General features: G+C 46.2%; 1 long non-coding RNA gene across 1 annotated transcript in view; it reads right to left on the bottom strand.

The window, feature by feature from the left end:
• Window positions 1–17,434: 17,434 nt before the first annotated feature.
• Window positions 17,435–24,692, bottom strand: part of LOC103350940 (uncharacterized) — a 63,860-nt gene continuing 56,602 nt past the window's right edge. Inside the window, exon 6 of the long non-coding RNA XR_011381497.1 lies at window positions 17,435–23,382. This is a non-coding gene — a long non-coding RNA (uncharacterized lncRNA). The remainder of the gene's footprint in view (window positions 23,383–24,692) is intronic.

The raw sequence follows: 24,692 nt of genomic DNA, 5'->3' as shown, positions 1-24,692 counted from the left end.
GGAAATGGCTAAGTAAACCTCAACAGTGATACAATGAAGCATTATATAGCCATTAAAATGGCAAATATGGGGGCCAGTGCTGTGGTGTAGTGGGTAAAGCCACTGCCTGCAGTGCCAGCATCCCATATGGGCGCCGGTTCAAGTCCCAGATGCTCCACTGCCCATCCAGCTCTCTGCTATGGCCTGGCTATGGCCTGGGGAAACAGCAGAAAATGGCCCAAGTCCGTGGGTCCCTGCACCCACGTGGGAGACTCAGAGGAAGCTCCTGGCTCTTGGCCCTTGATTGGCCCAGCTCCAGTTGTGGCCATCTGGGGAGCGAGCCAGCAGATGGAAGACTTTCTCTCTCTCTCTCTCTCTCTCTCTCTCTCTCCTTCTCTCTCCCTCTGCCTCTCTGTAACTCTGCCTTTCAAATAAATAAATAAATAAATAAATATTTTTAAATGGCAAATATTAAGAGTATCTGGGTTGCTGGAATGGTCTAGATAAAAAAAAAGTCAAAGAGGAAAAAGTAAACACAAAATAGTTACTACATAACAATAACAATGTGTAAGAGCAGGCACTGTGAAACTGAGCTGTTCTGAGGCATGAAATTTTGGAAGAGGTTAGCATTATTTGGTAAAGAAATTCCTTTTCGTACTTTTCTCTTATTTTTCTTCAGATTTCACAAACATTTCCTATTCATTTTAGATAAATTAGAAAATAGGAGTTCACTGGAGCTGGCACTGTGGCATAGCAAGTAAAGCTGCTGCCTGGGACGCCGGTATCCCATATGGGCACAGATTCCTCCACTTCCCATCTAGCGCACTGCTCATGTGCCTGGGAAAACAGCAGAGATGGCCCAAGTCCTTGGGCCCCTGCACCCATGTTGGAGACCTAGAAGAGGCTCCTGGCTTCTCACTGTGGACCAGCCCAGCTCCGGCCATTGTGGTTATTTGGGGAGTGAACCAGTGGATGGAAGACCTCTCTCTCTCTGTCTCTCCCTCTCTGTTTCTCTGTAACCCTACTTTCAAATAAATAAATAAATCTTAAAAAAAAAAAAGAAAATAGAAGTTTATAAAAATTCTTGACTATTACCTCCAAATCATAATATTTTAATGTATAGTGTTTCAGTCTTCTTCATGAATACTGTGAATGACGTTTCAACGACTTCCTCTTTTCCCTAAACCCTACTATGATTTTCTCTGACAAATAAACTCCTTCTTTCAGTCCCTTTCCTCAGCTAGGTGACCTGGATAGGATGGATATTCACAGAGTGGCGCATCCCAGCACTGCAGACATTGGTGTCAGAGGATTCTCTGGTGGTGCATGGGTGGGGGAGGAGGAGGGGGTCACAGCCACCAGGCATTGGAGGAAGCTCCGCAGCGCTCCTGGCACCACCCAATGGATGCCTGCAGCATCCTTCTCCAGTGTACCAACCAAAAACATCCCCAGAGATAAATGCTCCTGGAGGTGAAGTCTCCCTCAGTTCTGAACCACTGATCTGGACATAGCTCCTGAAGACGTAAGCCACTTAGCTGATTCCTGCTGTTTAAAACCCCAAGGATCTGATCTGAGACAGGCACACAACCAAACAGAACCACACAAGGCAACACGGCCGTTCGCCAATCCCACGGGGAAGGAGAAGCTGTGTCATTCTTTTCCTGGACAGTGTAGCATGAGAATAAGACCTGAGATCTGGAATTGCCATGAGGGAGCGTCTGTAATTTCGGTGGCCAAGCTGGGGGCATAAGGTAGGATTCATGAGGAAGCCACTGACTTGTAAGACAGAGGAGACAGAATCTGGAGACTCCGGGTCCCTGGCCACGTGGTTTGAACCGCTCGACTTACCTAAAGGTTCCATATTGACTTTCATTCACTTGAGAGTCCCCACCCCTCTTCATTTTTAAATGTTTATATGTTTTTACACATATTTGAAAGACAGACAGAGAGAGATCTTTCATCCCCACATTCACTTGTCAAATGCCTGCAACAGCGATGGCTGGGCCAGACGGAAGCCAGGAGCCTGAACTCCATCTGGGTTTCCTGCGCTTGGGGGGCAGGGGCCAAGCACCTGAGCTGTCATCTGCTGTTTCCCAGGATATATTAGCAGGGATCTAGATCAGAAGCAAAACAGTGGGGACTTGAACCAGCACTCTGGTATGCAATGCCAGTGTCCCAAGCAGCTGCCCAACCTGCTGTGCCAATGCCCCCCTTTTAAAAGCCAGTTTGAAATGAGTCATTATTTTTTTTAAATATGTATTTATTTAAAAGGCAGAGTGACAAAGAAAGAGAGGGAAAGAGAAAGACAAACAGACAGACACACGCATGCACACACACACACACAGGGGACGGGGTGAGGGGGGATGAATATCTTCCAACTGCTGGTTCACTGCCCAAATGACTGCAATGGCTGGGACTGGGCCAGACCAGGGCAGGAGCCTAGAACTCCATCCAGGTCTCCCTCCTGGGCTGCCTTCCCAGGCACATTAGCAGGGAGCTGATCAGAAGCAGAGCAGCTGAGACTCCAGCCAGCACTCTGATACGGGATGCCAGCATGGCAAGTGGTGTGGCAAACTCGCTGTGCTACAGGGGGGGGCCCAGGTCTCTTATCTTTAAAACCTAGAGGTCTAACGGAAATGTTTGTTTCTCACGTAGTGGATTGACTATATCTTTTAAAAATTATCATGTAATTAGGAGACACCTCAGTGTAACAATCTGTGTAACCACTATGGTGTGTTGACAGACAGTTTGAAGTACTTCATTTTTGCCTCAGATTTTCTGTCTCCCCTCGCTGCTTCTTCTCCCTCCTCTCTGCTGTCTCTGGCACATGACACGACAAGTAAATTCCCATTCCCCATTCTTCTCCTTTGCCTTCCTCTCTGATCTCCCCATTCTCCCCATTTCCACGTGTAGTTTCTGTTCTTTTTGCAACCAATGAATGTATGCTGAAACAGTCTGAAGTATTGTTCAGTGCATTTTAAAACCTCACATAAGGGGCTGGCGCTGTGGCATAGCAGGTAAAGCTGCCACCTACAGTGCTGGCATCCCATATGGGCACCAGTTTGAGACCCAGCTGCTGCACTGCCGATCCAGCTCTCTGCTGTGGCCTGGGAAAGCAGTAGAGGATGGCCCAAGTCCTTGGGCCCCTGCACCCATGTGGGAGATGGGGAAGAAGCTCCTGGCTCCTGGATTCAGATCGGCACAGCTCCAGCCATTGCAGCCAATTGGGGAGTAAACCAGCAGATGGAAGACCTCTCACTCTCTCTCTGCCTCTTTCTCTCTCTGTGTAACTCTTTCAAATAAATAAATCTTTAAAAAAAAAAAAAAAACCTCACATAAGAGATATCACACTGTCAGTATAACTTGGGCAAATTGATATTATCATTCAGTATTATATTTTTATTTATTTTTTAAAAGATTTATTTATTTATTTGAAAGTCAGAGTCACACAGAGAGAGGAGAGGCAGAGAGAGAGAGGTCTTCCATCTGATGGTTCACTTCCCAATTGGCTGCAACAGCTAGAGCTGTGCCGATCCAAAGCCAGGAGCTTCTTCTGGGCCTCACACGCAGGTGCAGGGGCCCAAGCACTTGGGCCGTCTTCTACTACTATCCCAGGTCATAGCAGAGAGCTGGATCGGAAGAGGAGCAGCTGGACTAAAACCAGCACCCACATGAGATGCTGGCACTTCAGGCCAAAGTGTTAACCTGCTGCGCCACAGCGCTGGCCCCTATATTTTTTATTGAGATGTAATTCTCCCATTTTAACTGAATAGAATCCATTGTATTAATAAACCAGAAGACAGCCATTACCCTATTCGGAGACAGTAGGAAGTTTTTGTTCTTCAGCTATTACAAACCATGCTACTGTGCTCCAGTGAGTGACTGTGCAGGCCTCCGTGTGCGTGCACAGTCTCCTAGGGTGGACATCCAGGGGTGGAACTCGCTTGTCAGGGAGTGATGCTCATCTTCAGCCTGCCCAGGACTCCCGTTTTGCTCTTTCACAGGGTTCCACCAACAACGTGGATGAGTCCTTGTGTCCCTGTATCTTCACCGAGGACAGATGTGATATGAGAATTACTAGTTTTGGCCAATAGAATGGGTACAGAATGGGGGTCTCATGGAGTTTTAAATTCTCATCTTCTTGATTTTGGAATTTAGAATCTTTTCAGATATTTACTAACCATTGTGGTGTTCTCTCTCTGAATTTTGGGCATTTTATCTCCTTTTTCTTTTAGATTATTTTTCCTTTATTACAGTCTTGTTGGAATTCTTCATTATTATGCATATCAATTATTTCTTGGTCACATGGATTTCAGTGTACAGTGTTGTAAATTTTTAAGTAGATTTATCTACCATTACCTTTGTGTATTGCATTTTTTCATATTTATTCCCCTGTGTGTGCATATTATTTTCCCCAAAAAGTATATATTATAGTCTTCATACTGTGGTATCATTTCCCAACTTGCTTTTCTTACTCTATATTTTGTTTTAAAGTTTTACCTACATGGGTCTTTAAAATCTATTTTATTTAGTTGTAAAAATCTTATGTAATAATGGTATTCTCCTATGTAGTCTTTAAAGTTTACAGTCTTGCTTTACTCATTCAAAATTTTTAGTCTACCTGAAATTGTTTTTGGCATATAAAATGAGTTAGGTATCTAATTTTGTCTTTCTACATGAAGAGTCACTTGCAAGAACTATTCATTAAATATCCATTCATTAAATCATTTATTAAAAAGTCTGTTGTGTTCTACTGACACATATTTATGGAATACTATGTGATGTTTTGATCTATGGAAAGTTTAAATTAAGCTAGTTAACATACCCATCATCTCATTTCATCTTCTTGTCATTTTTTCAATAGTGAGGTTTAACATCTATTTTTTTACAAGTTTTGAAATATGTCCTGCATTATGGTCATCATGCCATGCAATAGATCCCCGAAACTAACCCACTCTGTAACTGGAACTTTCTTTTTTTTTTTTTTTTCTCTAAGATTTATTTTATTTATTTGAAAGACAGAGTTACAGAGAGAGGTAGAGACAGAGAGAGGTCTTCTATCACTTCCCAAATGGCCACAATGACCAGAACTGAGTTGATCTGAAGCCAGGAGTCAGGAGCTTCTTCCAGGTCTCCTATGTGGGTTCAGGGGCTCAAGGACTTGGGCCATCTTCCACTGCTTTCCCAGGCGCATTAGCAGGGAGATAGATCAGAAGTGGAGCAGCCAGGACTCGAACCAACACTCATTTGGGATGCCAGCACTGCAGGCTGGGTTTTTAAACTCACTGTGCCACAGCATAGGCCCTGGAACTTTTTACCCTTTGACTAATACCTCTCTTTCCTCACTCCTTCCCTGCCTCAGTCTATCAATCTACCCATCAATCTATTTTTTATTTCTATGATTGATTTTTTTTTTTTTTAGAATCTACGTGTAATTCAGATCATGCAGTATTTTTCTGCCTGTGCCTGTTTTATTCCATTTAGCACAATGTCCTCCAGGTTTACCCAATATTATTACACATGACAGAATAAAGCCATATGGTGTTCTACTATGTGTATTACCTACACCGTATTTTTTTATCCACTCATTTGGATGGACACTTGAGCTGCTTCCATATCCTGGCTTTTATGCACAATGCTCAATGAAATTGGGAGTGCAGACATGCCTTTGATATATCAATTTAAATTCCTTTGGATATATACCCAGGAGTGTATTACTGAATCAATACTGTAATTTTATGTTGTCTTAGTATTTGAAAAATATAAATTTCCCTCCACCAAAAATATATTTACTATTCTTGTTTCTTCATTCATCCAAGTGAAATCTAGAATCACCTTCCTATGAAACCTAGTAGCCAAGATATAATCTGATTGGAATGTTGGTTGGAATTGCATTGAATTTATAGATTCAGGGTCAGGCAATTGCAATTTTCAGAAAACTTATTATCAAAATAATAAATTAATAAAGTGCTACTGTACCTCTCTAGAGCTCTTAGGCTTTCTTCCATATTTTTCTATAGTTTTATGCTATTGCCCATAATGGGCTTATACATCTTTTATTAGATTTATTTATAGAAAATTTGTGATTTTTATTTAAGCATTCTAATTTCTAATCATTGTGTATTTGCATATAATTTTAGGATACAGGTATTTTTATCTACTAATATGTCATACTCTCTTCTTAAATCTTACAGTTTATCTTGAAGAGTTTCATGTATTTCCTAGGAAAGCAATCTTATCACCACATTACCCTTCTTCCTTTCTTGGTCTACACCTTTAATTTCTAATTGTGCTGGCTTGGATCTTCAATAAATGCTTAATAGCAGTAGTGATAACAGGCACCCTACTTTGTTCCTGACTGATTAGAAGCATATCTGTTACAGTCAGGAATGGCTATGCTTCTAATAACTTACCCAAGCACAGGATACAGGGCTTTAGGTTTTTGGTAAAATTTGCTGGTATATAAAAGATCCCTTCTGATTCTACTTTACTAAAACTTTTTTCATGGATAATTGTTGAAATTTATTTATTGACTTTCCAGCATTTAGTGATGGATCAAATTAATCTTTTCTTTTGCCATATTAATATAATATATGATACTACAACAATAGATTTTCTACTAATGCTAAACCATCACTGGCATTTTGAGATCAATCCTACTTGGTCACAATGTGAATCCTTTTAATTGTTATTGTTTTACATGTTTTAACATTTGGTTGACTAATACCTTGCTTGGGATTTTTATATTTATGTTCAAAACCAAACTGGTTTGTCATTTTCCTTTCTTGTAATGCCATTTTACACTAACCTCAGCCAATGCATCTAACAGCCTATGGATACAGCTGACATCAATCTGTGTTATATACAATTCTAATGACTTCACTCTTGTTTGGATGAATCCACAACTTATTTAGATAGTTTGTTGGTTTTTTTTTCTTCTGAAGCAAATTTTATTTTTATTTTGTTTTTCATTGACACATAGTTATTGTGTATTTTACGGGGTAGATACTTCTACACAAATGTATTGCGCAATGATCGGATCATGGTATGTAACCATGTATCACCTCGAATATCATTTCTTCTATTATTATTTACTTATTTGAGAGACAGAGAGAGCTAGAGGTCATATGTCACTCCTTAAAGCCAGACCACCACCAGGAGCCAGGAATGTAATCCAGGTTTCCCACCTGTGTGACAGGGACCAAATCACTTGGATCCACATCAGCAGGAAGCTGGAGCCAGGAACCAGAGCCAAGAATTGAACCAGGTCCCCTGATGTGAGACTCTGGATCTCAGCTGCCTGGCCCCATGCCTGGCCCTCTTTGCTTTGCGGTCACAATGCTCAGAATCTTCTAGTTGTTTTGAAACATATCCTACCACGTTGCAGATGGGTCCCCATAAAAGATGGTGAACATGTCATGGGACCAGTTTTCTAAAGAAGCTGTTGGGTTTTCTCATCTTTCTGGCTCTGTCTACTCTTGGAGAGATTTCCTGGCCAAGTGGTAGAGGGCACTGCTTTTCAGTGACAGCCAGCTCCTTTGCCAGGGGACCAAGGTCTCCTCGGCCCTGAGGAGGGACATCATCTCAGGACGACCTGCAATGGCTCCAGTCCGGGCTGGTCCTGCCCTTTGGTTGGTGATCTTCTGCACTCTTCCTGCGTGGCCGTCTTGTCTCCGTCCTCACACTCTGCTGTCGCATTTCCTCTTGTTGTCATTCCAACATGAAGGTTTTCTCTGCCTCTGAGGTTCCTGTGGGTCTTGCACTTTCTGAGGCTAAATTTGCTTCTTCATTCCTCAAGGGAGCAGGCTCTTTTCCATAGCTCTAGGATAGATCCAGAACGGAATTCTAACTGGGGCGGTTCGCTGGCAGTCCCACCTACCCCTATTCCTGTCGGCAGCAGCTTGGCTGCTCTCTCAGGCAGGGCAGCCCCACTGGCTCACTGCCATGTCTTCCTAAGGACTCAGGTGGGGCCCTGGAATCCAAGGTCACCTTTCTACGGCAGAGGATCACTTCTGCTCAGAGAGTGCTCCCTGCTCTCCACTGGTCGCGATTCCATTTTCCCAGGCCCGTGAACAAGGCTTCCCAAGGAAACGTCATTTGTCGCATCCGCACCTTCAGCACCTTAACCTCGTGCTGGCAAACTTCGGCACACACAGCCATGGGATGGTGCACCTTCCCTCCCTTGATGGCTCACTGCGACAAGTTCACCCCACTTCTTGTTGCTGGTAATTGAATTCCCCCAGAAGGAAACGGCTTGAGTTCCATGGACATTTGATGTATGGATATTTCTAAGCAGCCTGACTTGGAAAAAATTAAAGCAGTCTCATAGTCCCACTCCCTCAGATCTCCTCACCAGTAAGACCCAGATTTTAATCTGCTCCAGGTGGCTACACTGAGGAAGGCTTCTCTCTCTCAGCATCTTCAATTAATGCCAAGTGTGATGAAAACTGGCAACGTTCAGGGAGTTCTGGCATGATTCAGGGCTGGGAGCATCCCGGCCACATCCTATCTTTTGGACCGCACTTTTCATAAGAGAAAGCTACCAGGATGGATGAGCTCCAGACAATCAGTAATCCTCTAGACTTAAAAATCGGCTCCATGGAGGAAAAGTAAAGGCAAATTACTCTCCACAGCCTTGAGATTCTTGACCTCAAAAGCTGTGTGCAAATTTTTTTTTGGAGGCCCTTTGCCTTGCAGACAGCTGAAATCTGTATCTGAGTTGACAGAAATTGCCAGATGCTCTTTATCAGGGTGTGTATTTGTTGCAATGCGGCTCGTGAGCTCAGAGGCATTTAAAATTGACCACATTGAAAAGCATCAAAATGCTAGTTTTCAGGAACAATCACACAACTGGACTTTCTTTGCCTGTTTGAGTTCAAGTTCAAGGCCATACCAAGTGGGATATTTCTAGAGGGACAATCCTAGAGTGGAAAACTGTGATCACTTGATGCTCCCTTCATCAAACCATAAAAGCCCAATAGAAAACCTGTAACTGGGCTGGCGCCGTGGCTCACTAGGCTAATTCTCCGCCTTGCAGCACCGGCACACAGGGTTCTAGTCCCAGTCGGGGCACCGGATTCTGTCCTGGTTGCCCCTCTTCCAGGCCAGCTCTCCGCTGTGGCCAGGGAGTGCAGTGGAGGATGGCCCAAGTACTTGGGCCCTGCACCCCATGGGAGACCAGGAGAAGTACCTGGCTCCTGCCTTCCGATCAGCACGGTGTGACGGCCGCAGCACGCCGGCCGCGGCGGCCATTGGATGTGAACCAACGGCAAAGGAAGACCTTTCTCTCTGTCTCTCTCTCACTGTCCACTCTGCCTGTCAAAATAAATAAATAAATAAATAAAAATAAACCTGTAACTGAACAGGAACTTCAGAGCAACATAGGAGTCACAACAAATGTTTTTCTTTCATTTTATGGCTCTGGTAAAGTGTGCGTGTTTTTTTTGTTTGTTTGTTTGTTTGTTTGTTTGTTTTTAAGGAGTAACGGGGAGTCAGCACTGTAGTGTAGCGAGTAAAACCACCACCTGCAGTACTGGCATCCCATATGGGTCCCGGGTCGAGTTCTGGCTGCTCCACTTCCAATTCAGCTCTCTGCTAAGGCCTGGGAAAGCAGTAGAAGATGGCCCAAGTGCTTGGGCCCCTGCATCCGTGTGGGAGACCCAGAAGGAGCTCCTGGCTCTGGCTCCTGGCTCAGATTGGCCCAGCTCTGGCAACTGTGGCCATCTAGGGAGTGAACTAGTGGATGGAAGACCTCTCTCTCTCTCTCTCTCTCTCTCTCTCTCTCTGTCTCTGCCTCTCTGTAACTCTGCCTTTCAAATAAATACATAAATCTTAAAAAAAAAGGAGTGACACTTTTGAATTCCACTGAAAACACAAAGAAATCAGAGTTAACAAAGATGGAGGAAAGATTAGTCCTTATGTGTAATGCATCTGGATAAATACTACCAAGATAACAGAGTAAAAAATCTCCTTCAGAAACTACAATGGAGTACAGAATTTTGATGGAGGTAATATCTTGGCTTTTATTACTGATAAGAGGTCATCAGAGAACAAGAAAATAATGTTCATGCTTTCTGAATAAAGTAAAAAAGCTTAGTTCATAGCATATTAAAAATTGCTTTAAATCACTAAAGTTTGTATTTAAATTAGATTTAAATTTTATTGACTTCAATGCACATTGTTTGAAAGGCTGGAGAAATAGAGTCAATTTTGTTTTATCGCACACATTACATAAAAGTCTTGGTAATGACTTGTTTTATGAGGCTCTCTATCAGTTGAATGTATTGTAAATATCCTACTCCACAGTGTATAGATGGAGAAAATGAACCACATGGAGGCTGACTTCACATTACAACAGCAGTGACGGAATTAAATCCAAGTCATTATCTGCGAAGCAAGAATCTGCCCTCCCTCACACTTGAAACCGGGAGCTCTCCCCGTGTGTGCACAGAGAGCAGCTCCAGAAAGGTCAGTTCCTGACCTGGAGAGGGGTCCGTTCTGCTCTGTGGGACAGGGCCTTTCCCTTGCGTCCGCCAGGGCCCGTGTGATGTTCCACTCTGAAGAACAACGACAAAAGACGGATCCCCTTAGCACAGTCCACACGGACTGGCGTCCCAGCAAAGCGAGCAAATGCGAAAGGAAATACACAGAATCAAGCCTCCTTTCACCGGTCCTGTGTCATCATCTGATGCTATCCCAGCTTGACCCTTCCTCCCAGGGTTCCCTTCTGCCCTGCCGGGTCTACCATAAACACACCCCTGCTTTGCAGCTGGAGTTCCTCACGTCTACAACCCTCGTGGCCCGTGCCCCAGGCCGGCCACCTGAGGCTTCCACACTCCGGGAGGACATCTGCACCTGGCTCACTGTCTTTCTCTCCAGCCCTGCTGCAGGGCCACCTAGAACTCAGGCCGAGGACTGTGCAACACTTGCACCGCACACTCTAGCCTCCTTCACTAATGTCTTTCTCTCCATCAGATGCTCAGACTGTTTGTGCCAGGCAACGCACATAAGAGGCTGTGCACAAAGCCTCTTGTCTCAAGCAGCTGCAGTAAAACTATCAGTGGAATCAGGAATCTCTCGATCGCCGGGGTGATAATTGTTTATGTTGGGGTGTGCTGCATCTGTGACCACGTAGAATTCCCAAACCTCCTGTTAAAAGTCCTTGGTAGAAGCCGGCGCCGCGGCTCAACAGGCTAATCCTCCGCCTTGTGGCGCCGGCACACCGGGTTCTAGTCCCGGTCAGGGCACCGGATTCTGTCCCGGTTGCCCCTCTTCCAGGCCAGCTCTCTGCTGTGGCCAGGGAGTGCAGTGGAGGATGGACCAAGTGCTTGGGCCCTGCACCCCATGGGAGACCAGGAGAAGCACCTGGCTCCTGCCTTCGGATAGACGCAGTGCGCTGGCCGCAGTGCGCCGGCCGCAGCGGCCGTTGGAGGGTGAACCAACGGCAAAGGAAGACCTTTCTCTCTGTCTCCCTCTCTCACTGTCCACTCTGCCTGGTAAAATAAATAAATAAATAAAATAAAATAAATAAATAAAAGTCCTTGGTAGGAAGGTTCCATAAGTTTCTCCTCAGCACAAGATGGCAAATGCAAATGACTAACAACCCATTCATGCTCAGTTAGTGTATATAAACTGTCATCATATGATATGAGGGCCGGCGCCGTGGCTCACTAGGCTAATCCTCTGCCTGCGGTGCCAGCACCCCTGGTTCTAGTCCCGGTTGGGGCGCCGGATTCTGTTCCAGTGCCCCTCTTCCAGTCCAGCTCTCTGCTGTGGCCCGGGAAGGCAGTGGAGGATGGCCCAAGTGCTTGGGCCCTGCACCTGCATGGGAGACCAGGAGAAGCACCTGGCTCCTGGCTTCGGATTGGCGCAGTGTGCTGGCCGTGGCGGCCATTTGGGAGGTGAACCAACAGAAGGAAGACCTTTCTCTCTGTCTCTCTCTCTCTCACTGTCTAACTCTGCCTGTCAAAAACAAACAAACAAACAAAAAAAAAAACACTGAGTTGGTGCCTGCTGCATGTGATGCAGTGAGTGCAGCAGGATCCCCAAGGGCTCTTCCCACAGGAACTGAGTCTCCTCGGGGACCATCACACTTGACTTGGGTTTATTTGTTGTTTGTTTTCCATTTGTCCCATGGGGTGGGGGTGGCGGGTGTTTATTTTTATCTCATTCCCTAATTTTTTTGGATTGTGTTTTTTGGTTTTCGATAATTCCATTTTTCTCCCAATGTTTGCTTTTTGAGTTATACCTCTTTCTTTTCAATTTTTATGTTTGCTATAGAGGCTAGCTTTACATCTTTAACTAGCTCATTACCTCTTCCCATATGAAACCTTAAATCATATACATCCACTTACCACACTCTATCTTTGTGCTATTGTTGTTATACAACATATTTCAACATATGCTATAAACGCTACAATATGTTATTACACTTGATCTTAGCCAAAGGGCCAAGAAGAAATTGCAATGTTATTTATTTTGCTCTTAAACAGTCAGTTTACCTGTTGAGGATTTTTTTTTGTTGTTGTTTACAAAAAGCTCTTTTACATTTACGCACGAATTTGCCATTTCTGGGGTCTCTTCATTCTCTTGTATAGATCTGAATTTCCAACCGGTGTTATTTGCCCTGAGCCTGAAAAGTATCCTTTTGCACTTACTGTAGCCCAGGTTTGCTGGCAACAAAGTCTCTCAGCTTCCGGTTTTTTTTTTTTTTTTTTGGGGGGGGGGGAACACCTCTTTCCACCTTCATCTTTGAAAGATATTCTAACTGGCTGTAGAACTGCCCTACCCCTCCCTTCAGCACTTCGACAACGCCACTCCGCTGATGCCAGGCGGACTCTGTGTCCGGGGAGAAGTCACCGGTGATCTGTTCTCCCACATGTACTGGGACCCTGCCCCCAGCCCAGCCCGCTGACGTCAGCCTCTGCTCCTCAGCATTTGACTACTGTGTGCCTCAGTGTGGACACCGTGCCTATTCTATTTCAGCTTTGCTGGGAGTCTTCAGTCTATGGGCTGACATTTTTCTATAAGTTGGAAATTAATTATTTCATTAAATGCTTTTTTCTTCCTCAACTTTTATCTTTCCTTCTTCTGCGACTATTTGTGTGTATATGAGACTACTGGATACTGTCCCACAGGGCACCGAGGCTCTGTCTATGTTTTTGGGTCCTTTTTTCTCTCTGTCCTTCAGTTTTGATAGCTTCTATTATCTTGGGATTTTCACCAGCCTCTTCCAGCAGTGTCCAGTCTGCTACTAAGCCAACATAATGCATGAAAATTTTAGGTACAACCGCTAATGATTCATTGTTGAATGTGCTACCAAGCATCACAATCCTTTATATATTCATAGAAAAGTATATTCACATTTATCATATTCATTTTCCAAAAAGTGATTAATATATGGTATCTGATAGTATTCAAAAAATCAATCCACTATGGTCATTTTCCATAGCAGCATGTATTTTTCTGCATAATTATATGTTGTTTCAATACATTGAAATTATTATGTTAATTATCAATTAACATTGATGGTATTTTTCTTAACATCCCATTGATGAGCAATGCATTTTCCCCAATATTTGCTATTATCAATACCTTAAAAAAGCATTCAATTAAAAATATAAAGAAATTTTTATTTCAGATATTTTATTTTCAGCTCTATACTTTCCATTTAATTACCTTTTTATTATTTCTCATTTCTTGATTGAAATTCCATATCTGCTGACTACTTATGTCAATATTCTCCTTTAAATCCCTGAGCAAATTTAGAATACCTGTTTTAAAGTCTTGTCTACTAATTTTAATGTGTCATCTTTGGGCTTGTTTCTATTGATTTTTTTCCTTCTGATTTTAGGCCACATTTGCCTGCTTCTCGTAACATCTGGCAATTTTTTTATTGTGTTCAGGGCCTTTGAGCGAGCAAGCTACTGGTGCCAAATTTTGATGCTTACTTGAGTTCACTTCTGGCACCCAGTTAATTTACCGATGGAGCCATCTGAGTTTGCCGAGACTAACCTCACACTACGTTGATAACTCTAGTTCTAGGACCGTGTGGCCCTTCTTGCTTTCGCCTGAACACCTGAGGGATTCCACAAGTGCTCGTGCTTCCGGCTGGCAGGACTCCAACACCTTGCCGTTCTTCCTGACCTCCAGCACCTCTGCTCCTCTCAGAGCCCTCCAGCTGCAATCCTCGGCCCCAGAGGCTCTCACCCCGCACAGGCACAGCTTGGTCTTTAACCAAAGACTCCAGGATCGAAAGGACCCTCCAAGAATTTGAGAAGTTTCCTTCTCTGTTGTACTCCAGTCCCTAAATCCTCGCTCTCCTAACAGCCTTGAACTCAGTCTCCGTTTCCTCACACCACACAGACCGCTACTATCTGTTGGGCTACATTCTCCTGTGCCACAGTTTGGAAAGTGTCCCCAGCGAGACTGGCGGGCTGAATCCACCACTTCCTTGCTTTCAAAGCCCACAGCCCTGTGCTCTGTTGTCCACTGCCTGAGAGCAGTGGCTTTTATATTTTGTCCAGTTTCGTAGTTTTTATGTTGGGAGGATTTCTTGTTTCATCAGGATCAGAACCAAAAGTCAGCTCAAGGGCTTTCATAAATATGGATCCTTAAGTTTGGGAAAGGAAACACTTTATTTTCATTTATTCTTTTGTATTTTTTAAATGTCACTGGAAACACTTCTACCGCTCTTCCTTTTTTCTCACATTTCCTCTTCTCTATATCCAGCTTCTTCTTTTTCTGATTATCCTTTCTCAGAGCGACTCAAAGTTTGCTTATATGCAAACTGGAATTCTGGCAACTACAGGAAAGTTTTATATGCCAGTAAATCTGCATGCACTAAAATTCTACTTCAAGGAAGCAGAGAAGGTTGATGTATGCAAGGCATACAAACAGTGAGGTTTGGAAAGCCAAGGTAAATGTAGCGTGCACAAAAATGTTTGCTTTAATTCCCTCCCAGCTCTACACGTATGGCACCTAGAGCACAGTCTTATTCTATTTCAAAGGTGCTCTCAACACACCTGTATTTTTCTCCAACAAGACCAAAGAACCCCAATTCAAGCTTCCTCACTTCCCTGAAACTTCGGGTTCAAGTGAAGAGCAGGACTTCTGTGGTCTGTCCTGTGACTTTAGTCACAATTAAAGCAAATCCCCACCTTCCATGACAATGCTTTCATGGTACAATAATCCTGACATTCCTAGTTAAGAACAGAACACATAGTACAAGACGAGTTTATCCTCCCAAGGCTGTGTAAACATCGTGTTGAAGCTTAGAGTGGAAGGGCCCTAGAGATCATCAAATTCAACTTCTTAACTTGCATGGCACTCAAATGAGGTCCACACTTTCTCAAAATTCACATACAGGCAGGCTGGTGGCTGTGTTTTCTGTCAGTGTAGGTTCTTTTATGCAAATGAAGGATTTGTCTCTTCCAGTTCTTGTGTTTTATTAGGTGTGGATCATTTTCCCAAAAAGTTCCATGTACTAGACGTCTCTGTAGAATGCCATAGTGAAACAGCCATATTGATTTTGCTTTGACTACACTGATGCATTCTGTTTCTTAACGCTCAGTTTGTTTCTAAAAGGACCACGTTTTGAGTCTACTTATTTTTATGTGATAATGAATTCATGTATTTTATTTAAAAGGGGTTCACATTACTGCACGTCTTACCAGCTGAAAAAGCAGAACACTGCAGCCTGTTTTGATTGCATTTTACACACCTCTTACATACCTGCATTTGTCTAGGTTTTTGGATGATTGGCTTATAACTAAAAGAAGAACATCACATACTGCTTCTATGAAAGCCCAGTTTATGTGGATCTAATAATTATCCACATAAGGTATCATCTATTTTCATGTCTTTGTCAAGAAATAATCTTCACTTGAATAAACATATTTGCTTCTTGACTACTTGTTATTTAAAATTTTGTAGAGTTTATACTTCCAAATTATTAATTAAAGAGGAATCACCTGTAAACTCTGAATGTTATAGCTGCCAACATATTTAAGGACTTAAGTCCACTAGTATTTATTAAGTGCTGTAAAAGGTCATGAAACAAAGAGCATGGTGTTGGGGCCAGCACTGTGGCGCAGTGGGTTAACGCCCTGGCCTGAAGCGCCAGCATCCCATATGGTTGCTGGTTCAAGAGCCAGCTGCTCTACTTCCGATACAGCTCTCTGTTATGGCCTGGGAAGGCAGTAGAGGCTGGCCCAAGTCCTTGGGCCCCTGCACCCACAGAGGAGACCCAAAAGAAATTTCTGGCTCCTGGTTTCGGATCAGCATAGCTATTGTGGCCAATTGGGGAGTGAACTATCGGATGGAAGACCTCTCTCTCTCTCTCTGCCTCTCTGTGTAACTCTGACTTTCAAATAAACAAATAAATCTTTATAAAAAAGAGCATGGTAGGCCGGCGCCGCGGCTCACTAGGCTAATCCTCCGCCTAGCGGCGCCGGCACACCGGGTTCTAGTCCCGGTCGGGGCGCCGGATTCTGTCCCGGTTGCCCCTCTTCCAGGCCAGCCCTCTGCTGTGGCCCGGGAGTGCAGTGGAGGATGGCCCAGGTGCTTGGGCCCTGCACCCCATGGGAGACCAGGAAAAGCACCTGGCTCCTGGCTCCTGCCATCGGATCAGTGCGGTGCGCCGGCCGCAGCGCGCTGGCCGCGGCGGCCATTGGAGGGTGAACCAACGGCAAAAAGGAAGACCTTTCTCTCTGTCTCTCTCTCTCACTGTCCACTCTGCCTGTAAAAAAAAAAAAAAAAAAAAAAAAAAAGAGCATGGTGTTATTTCTGTTTCCATGGTCTCTCTAGCCAAGTTAGGCCGTTAAGATACAGATTCAAATGAATGGAGACATTGTGGATGAGAGAGGGAAGTCAGAGATTTTTCCATAGAAAAAGTTTGAGGGAGGAATGAGAAGAGCTAGAGAATTTGTGAAGTTAGAAGGAATATATTCAGAGCAAGAGTAGTAGAATCAACAGACACAGGGACAAGAGCAAGCAGGCTGTCTGTGGGCACTAAATTAGGTGAGAAATAAGAACCAATATCTGGGATTTCTTGAATTCCAGGTCACTGATGAACATGGATGGGGAGTAACCACTATGTTGTTTTTTCTTTCTTTCTTTTTTTTGACAGGCAGAGTGGACAGTGAGAGAGAGAGACAGAGAGAAAGGTCTTCCTTTGCCATTGATTCACCTCCCAAATGGCCGCTGCGGCTGGTGCACTGCGCTGATCCGAAGCCAGGAGCCAAGTGCTTCTCCTGGTCTCCCATGCGGGTGCAGGGCCCAAGCACTTGGGCCATCCTCCACTGCACTCCCAGGCCACAGCAGAGAGCTGGCCTGGAAGAGGGGCAACTGGGACAGAACTGGCGCCCCGACCGGGACTAGAACCCAAGGTGCCAGCGCCGCAGGCGGAGGATTAGCCAATTGAGCCGCAGCGCCGGCCGGGGAGTAGCCACTTTGCAGAGGGGCCCAAACCTGCAGGAGCCTGAGAGCAGCGCTCCTGGTTGTGGGCATCTTCCTGAACTCTGCAGCAGCAGTGGGGATCCCCCAGGAACTTGTCAAGAATACAGTCTCGGGTCTCAGCCCATACCTACTGAAGTGGTTCCCGTGAGATCAGAGCTCAGCACTCCCCAGAACCCAGAGGACTCTGATGTCTGCTGCTGTGAGAACCCCTGCTCCATCAGTGTAGGGTGAGAACAAGTGCCCGGAGTCGAATCCTGCTACCAGAGCAGTGAGCCCACTTCCCTTTCCTGTACTTGCGTCTCTCCAGGTTCACTGGATGGAACACTGAGGACTACTTTTCTTTTAGTCACTTAGGTTTGGGGGCACAACTCCTTGACCTCAGTTAATGATGTCAGTAGTTTCTTGACTGTTTACAGTGGGACGATGATGTCAACAACTTGTGTGGTTGGAAGCTAATCTAGAAAGATCCTGAACATGGGCCCAGCCCAGCTCATTGCCCAACCCTGATGACGGGCACATCAGGCACAAACAACCAGGGCCACATTACTCTTTTCACTGCAAGCTTGATACTCTTAGTACTTGAGACACTCAACTTCTGTCACCCTGCCCTACAGTGACTCGTTCATCCTCCGGGACACGTGTGGGAACTGTTGCTCTTTCTCAGGAAGTGTCACTATGCCTCTAAGCTTCTTTGTTGTCACTATGAGACCAGGGACCTCAAATCAAATCAATTTGAACAAGGTAGGGATTAGCATCTATCAAGTAAGACCACGGAACGAATTCCTGCCTGCATGAATCCATTATGCCGCGGTCACACTGCTCACGTATTTATGTCCTGCCATTCATCAGGAACTTTCGAACTCCTACTAATGTTTCTTTAAAAATGCCTGAATGGAAACACGATCCCCATTCCAACCTGAACTTGAGCCTGCAGACGATGAGCAGCTTCCCTGCCTTCCAGAAGCAGCAGTTGTTAATGGAGATGGTCTACCAGCTCAGGTATGCACGAACATCTGTTAAAAGTACTTGGAGAGGATCGCATGAATTATAGATTAGGAAACATCGCCTTAGCCAAACATGCGCTTTTATGGCTTCACGGTGAAGTTGCCCAGGGTTCTAGGTGGAATTTTCAAAGTCGCGAGTTAAACAGCGTGCTGCCGTGCGGGGCTGACTGCACAGAGCAGGTGTTCAGGAGGCACTCTCTGCCCATTTAAAAAGAGTGAGCCAGAACTGGGCTGGGCCTCGCCGCGGCGATTCCTGAGGCAGCCTCCAGGGGGAGGCTTTCCCCGTCAGAGGGAAGGGGCCACGTTCATGAGCATTCAGACGCTCTCAGGTGCAGTCAGCAGGCGCGAAGAGCCCGAGCTGTGTCAAGCCTCAGGGTTGTACTTCCACCCTTTGCTCTTCGTGGGGTCACAGCTCTGCGTCACTCTTTACTCCACAGCCTGTCGCACGCTGCTGTGGGGTTGCAGGATCTTAGAGAGAATTCCTGATGAAACATTGTTGGAAAGCACGGTGACGCACGGCTCTCTGGGAGAGTGAGGGGCCAGAGCCGGTGGAACCATGACAGGTCAGCAGGGGCTTGGTTTTGCCAGTCCTGCTTCAATCCTTTCTCACTAAAGGCACCCTCCGCTCTGCAGTCTATGGTGTCTGTGGGATTGAGCACAGCGAGCCCCACTAGGGGGCGCCCAATGCCTCAACACAGTTCACCTTCCTGCAAAGTGAGCAGCTGCCAGGCCCAGTGCTGGAGGCCTCCTAGCCTCCTCCTCAGCCGTGTTCCTGGAAGGCCATCACCTGGAAGATGATGGCTGGACAGAGAACAGCACTGCCAATCCCCAGACGGAGGGATGAGGCAGGGGGTCGGGAAGGAGGAGAGGGGCTGAGAAGGGAGGAGGGGCCAGAGAAGCCTGGGGAAGAAGGGAGGGGAGAGAAGGGGAAGGAAGGGAGATGAGTGCAGGAGAGAGGAAAAGTGGGGAGGGGAGAGAAAGGGAAAAGAGGGGAGGGCCGCCTGCTTTCTGTAGGACTGGAGAGCTCCAGAGACAGTGGCCCACGGTGTTTCTGAGGGCTCCATGTGTGCCTGGGAAGAGTCACTTTGGGGTCACATTAGGAGATGCTGGTCCTAGGGCTTGGCTGTCTGAATCTTCCCAGCCTTCTGCGCCACCCTGCAACATTCATAACTTTTTGTTGCTTTAGCATCACAACCTGCTTTAGTCCAGTTCACCTCCTGGGAAACATCAACCGTCCACTCTGATGTCAGTACACGCCCAGGGGCAGCAGGAGGTAGGCCACAGAAGGTGGCTTTGGTAAACACTTCCTCCCTGTAGAATCACTCTTTATTACTGACAGTTTTGAACTGTGAGAAGAGGAAAAAGAAAGGAACTTTTCCTCATTTAGAAAAAATGTTTCAGGCTGGGCACTGGGAAGAGCAGGTACGCCTCCACTCGAGACAGCTGCATCCCACACTGGAGGCCTGGTTTTGAGTCACAGTTCTGCTGGTCCACTTCCCTGCTGACATACACACTGGGAGGCAGAGCGATGGCTCCAACACTTGAATCTCTCAATGCATGTGGGAGATCCAGACTAAGACCCCAGCTCCCAGCTCAGGCATGGCCCTGCCCTCATTGTTGTAAGCAGCTGGGGAATGAACTAGTGGATGGGACATCTCTGTCTGTCTGTCCATCTCCCTCTCCTTCTGTTTCTGCATTTCAGATAAGTAAAAAATGTAAAGAAAAGTTTCAGACTAATAATAGTGTCGACTAAGCTCTTACTATGGTCTAGGTACAAATGTAAGCATTTAAACAGTCTAATGCCATTTGAGGCTTATAGCAACCCAACAGAGTAGGTGTTATTACTTATCCCTGTAGATGGAGATTAAATGACTCACCCAAAGTAATACCACCAGCAAGCTTGGAGCCAAAATTACGAACCCAGACATCTGACATGAGAGTCACACTTAAAATTAGCTATAACTGATGTCAGCTAAGTGATGGAACCGGAACTTGAATTTAGATTTTCAAATTCCAAATCCTATGTGTCTTCTATACTCTTATATGATTCTCAATATTTTTGGTCTCATGAACTCTTTATATTCTAATTTTTTAAAATTTTATTTATTTGAGAGAGGAAGAGGGAAAGAGAGGGAGGGAGGGGGAGAGAGCGAGAGTGAGAGAGAGCGCTTCCATGCTAGGTTCATTCCTCTCACATCTGCAATGGCCAGACTGGAGCAGGGCCAGTGTCAGGGTCCAGGAATGTAATCCAAGTCTCCCACATGGGTGGCAAACCTGATTACTTAAGCCATCACGGCTGCCTCCCACGGGCGCCCTGGCAGGAAGCTGGAGTTAAGAGCCAGAGTCGATGTATAATGTGGGCATCTTAATCACTAGGCTAAATGCCTGCCGCTATACCACAGCTACTGAAGTCTCTGAAGAATATTGTTTCTGTAAGTTTTATCTGTCATTGTTTATGGTACTGTAAACTAAAACAGAGGAATTTAGATATTGGTTAACTCATTTAAAAGTAACAATAACACCCATTCTAAGGAATCATAAGTGGCATCTTTAGGAAAAGTAACTATTTCCAAAATAATAATAGAGTAACTGGGAACAAAAAGGCTTTCATTTTCTAGTAAACGTAGCACTATCTGGTATAGGAAACCATACATAAAAGCACAAAGAAAAGACAAAAACCAAAATCATGTGAAAATCCTACCTTCTAAGAGGAAGCCATGGGGCCGGCGCTGCAGCATAGCAGGTAAAGCCACCACCTGTATTGCTGGCATTCCATACAGACACCAGTTCCAGTCCCGGCTTCTTCACTTCCAATCCAGCTGTCTGCTATGGCTTGGGAAAGCAGCAGAAGATGGCCCAAGTCCTTGGGCCCCTGCACCCACATGGGAGACCAGGAAAAAATGCCTGGCTCCTGGCTCCGGATTGGCACAGCTCTGGCTGTTGTGGCCATCTTGAGAGTGAACCAGCGGATGGAAGACCTCTCTCTCTCTGTCTCTCCCTCTCTCTGTGTGTGACTCTGACTTTCAAGTAAATAAATAAATCTTAAAAAAAATAGGAAGCCACTGGGGCCATTTTTTTTTTTTTTTTTGTATATCGCTCAGCCTTCATGAAAGACTATGAAATGCACAGAGTTGTATCCAGACACCAAGACAGCAAACTTGAGTTGCAGCAATTTGATAGCAATACAATGCCTGTAAATTCAGAGTGGGGTGTCTCACGGTTGTCCCATGAGCAGGAGGGGACCACAGAGTTCTAGACTTGATGGGAGAGCGTGGAGCTCAGGGCACATTCAAGTTCATTAGAACTATGCAACGTACACCAGTCAAATGACCTCGCCACATGGGTGTCACTTCCTCTGCCAGGAGCCAAAGCTAGGCCATTCTAGACCCACACAAAAAGCTGCCAGGAGAGCAGAGGCAGGTTCCATGTGTAGCTCGGAGAGCCAGCTGTCCACAGCTGCCTGCTTTACACGGGTGGAGCGTATGGCCATTTCCTCTTGAACTCTGTGTTACAGAGAGATGGGGTTTGTGGAAGGTGAGGGGAAGCCAATCTGGCAACAACCAGCTGCCCAGTGGTAATCGCTGGCCAACAGTTTCGTGTTTTGTGATTCGCTGTGGCAGGACAGCCCCAGTATCCCAAGAAACCATGTGATGCCTGCCTTTTACTTAGGCCCACGCACACACACTGGCGAGCTATTGCATAGCTCTTTCTAGGGAGGTGTTGGGGCCAGAGGCCTGTGGCCGCTCATGCTCCAGCTCTCCTCAGCCTTTGCAGACTTTGTAGGGGATCTAGAACTTACTGCACGCCAGGGCAAAGTGGTCAGTGACAGGCTGACAGAAGCCTGTGGTTACAACAAGGAAGCTAGTGAAGATACAGAGTGTGTGGCCAGAGGCAAACAGTGGGGGCATGGTGTCAGCCCTTGTTGGAAACAGTCGGATATCATCAGCTGTCCAGCAGTGGCCACCTCGCAGCGCCCAGCAGCTCTACAGACCAGTGACCAGCCAGGCACTATCCTGGGGACTCGCTGCATGAAAAGCCAATGGGAAGTCTGCGGTAGCAAGCACTGAGTTGCCAGACTGGGTGGCCCGAAAAGGAATGTCGGATGACAAGTGACAAATCTAACACGTTTCCTCCTGACTCTGAATCCCAGCGAGTGCTCCTAAATAGTTAAAGCAGTTGCCGAAGGTGGCTTATTCTCTCGCAGAAACTCATTCCTCCTAACATTGCTTTCTGTTTTCTCTAAATGGTGACAAATGTAAGGTTTTAGTTTACGAAGAGAACGTACAGTCTTACTCCATCTAAGACTTCAGGCACAGAACACCTGCTCTTGCTACCAGGGGAGATGTCTCCCTTCAGCTGTCGGCTGTTGGCCGCCTCTCGTAGACTGGTCTGAGTTGGACAGGAATGGTTTTGAGGGAATGCTATCCATAGGATACGGACTCAAAATTACATGTTCACAGCAGGGAGAACAGAGGCAGGAACCCACGTGGACGTCAGACCAGCTCCCGATTCTCGTGCCCATGCCGTGTGTCTCGTTTCCTTGCCCTCGTTTCGCATTTCAGCACAAGCAGCTCCTTGCCATCCCTGTGTTTATTTGACCAGTGTCAACTAAGAATGCCACGGGGTGATTTGTGGTGGGAGAGATGTGTTCACTGGGCCCGGCCTGCTATCCAATACCGGCCATGTAAACCTCTTCCTGCAGGGTTAAAAAGGAGCCGAGCCTTTCGGAAAGTTTACCTTTCGTTTTCTGAGGACTTCCAATTTCTTGGTTGCAGCTGGCCATGCTCTCAGAGCAGATGAGATTCCCTGGGAAAGAAAAGATCTGCGGACATCCAGCCCAGCTGGGCGCAGGGAGCGCAGGGGCCTTCCCAGGGCAGCCACCTCTCCGGCCTGGCTCCAAGGACGGCAGAATCCCAGGGCTGCTGAGATTCTCCAGGGATACCTTCATCCAACAAAACAAAACCTTTCAGTTCCTATATCCAAAGGAACTTCAAAAAGTTAGCAAAACATTGAATTACAATTTATTTTGGTGCAAAGCAATTTGAAACCCGTGCACGAGTTGATTTCAAGAAGCTCACTGGGGGCCGGCACCGCGGCTCACTAGGCTAATCCTCCGCCTTGCGGCGCCGGCACACCGGGTTCTAGTTCCGGTTGGGGCGCCGGATTCTGTCCCGGTTGTCCCTCTTCCAGGCCAGCTCTCTGCTGTGGCCAGGGAGTGCAGTGGAGGATGGCCCAGGTGCTTGGGCCCTGCACCCCATGGGAGACCAGGAGAAGTACCTGGCTCCTGCCATCCGATCAGCGCGGTGTTCCGGCCGCAGCGCGCCGGCCGTGGCAGCCATTGGAGGGTGAACCAACGGCAAAGGAAGACCTTCCTCTCTGTCTCTCTCTCTCACTGTCCACTCTGCCTGTCAAAAAAAAAAAAAAAAAAGGAGAAGAAGCTCACTGGGTTGCTCTTGCATTTGGTGCCATCAACCAAGCATGCTTTGGCACGTGTTTGCTGAGTGCCTACCTCATAGCAGACACTGTGCACATTTGCCAACTGTTTCCTCGGAAGACATTTTCCAGGCAACATGGGTTGTTGACGGTTAGCTGAAAGCCGTACCTCTCTCTGAAGCGCCTCTTGGCTTACAATTAGATCTTCTTGGGAGAAGACCTTCCCTAGCTAACCAATGCCCTATGTTTACGGAGAAGGGACAAAGTTCTTAGCACGTGTTCCAAATAAAAACGAGAGCTGAAGGGGTCTGTGAGGAACCTAGCTTCCGTGTTGATGTTGCCCTCGGCGCCTGGGAAGGAGTCCTGACTGGCAAGCAGGAGCCTTCCCCAAAAGTGAAAGAAGCAGTTAGACAGTGGGGAGGGGCAGGGACAGGTCCTGCTGCCTTGGCTTCCTGGGTGGCATCTGGAACAATGGCGGCAGGGAACTGCCACTACTGCACATCTCTCTCCCTGAGCAACGGCCTCCACATCTGTTCCAGGCCTCTAATTACAAAAGGGAAAAATAGCCATTTTGCAATGGCATCATAAAGAAGAGAAAATAGAAGTGATTTAAGAGCAGTTCTGTGTTAGGCTGTTCCTGGGTTACACACGCCAAGCAGAGAGAAACTGCTCTCTCCCTGGGCTGAGAGAGGTCCCTCACCACTGCTGGTTCTGCCTTGGCCTGAGTGTGCATGGGATAATTTCCACAGTCGCCGAGGAGGAAGAGCCAGGCCCTCCAAAATGGGACAGCCTCCAGCTGCCCTGACAGGAAGAGGTCTG

Source organism: Oryctolagus cuniculus, chromosome 13 (genome assembly GCF_964237555.1).
Source record: "Oryctolagus cuniculus chromosome 13, mOryCun1.1, whole genome shotgun sequence".
Lineage (NCBI taxonomy): Eukaryota > Metazoa > Chordata > Mammalia > Lagomorpha > Leporidae > Oryctolagus > Oryctolagus cuniculus.
This window is presented reverse-complemented; position numbering and strand designations above follow the sequence as displayed.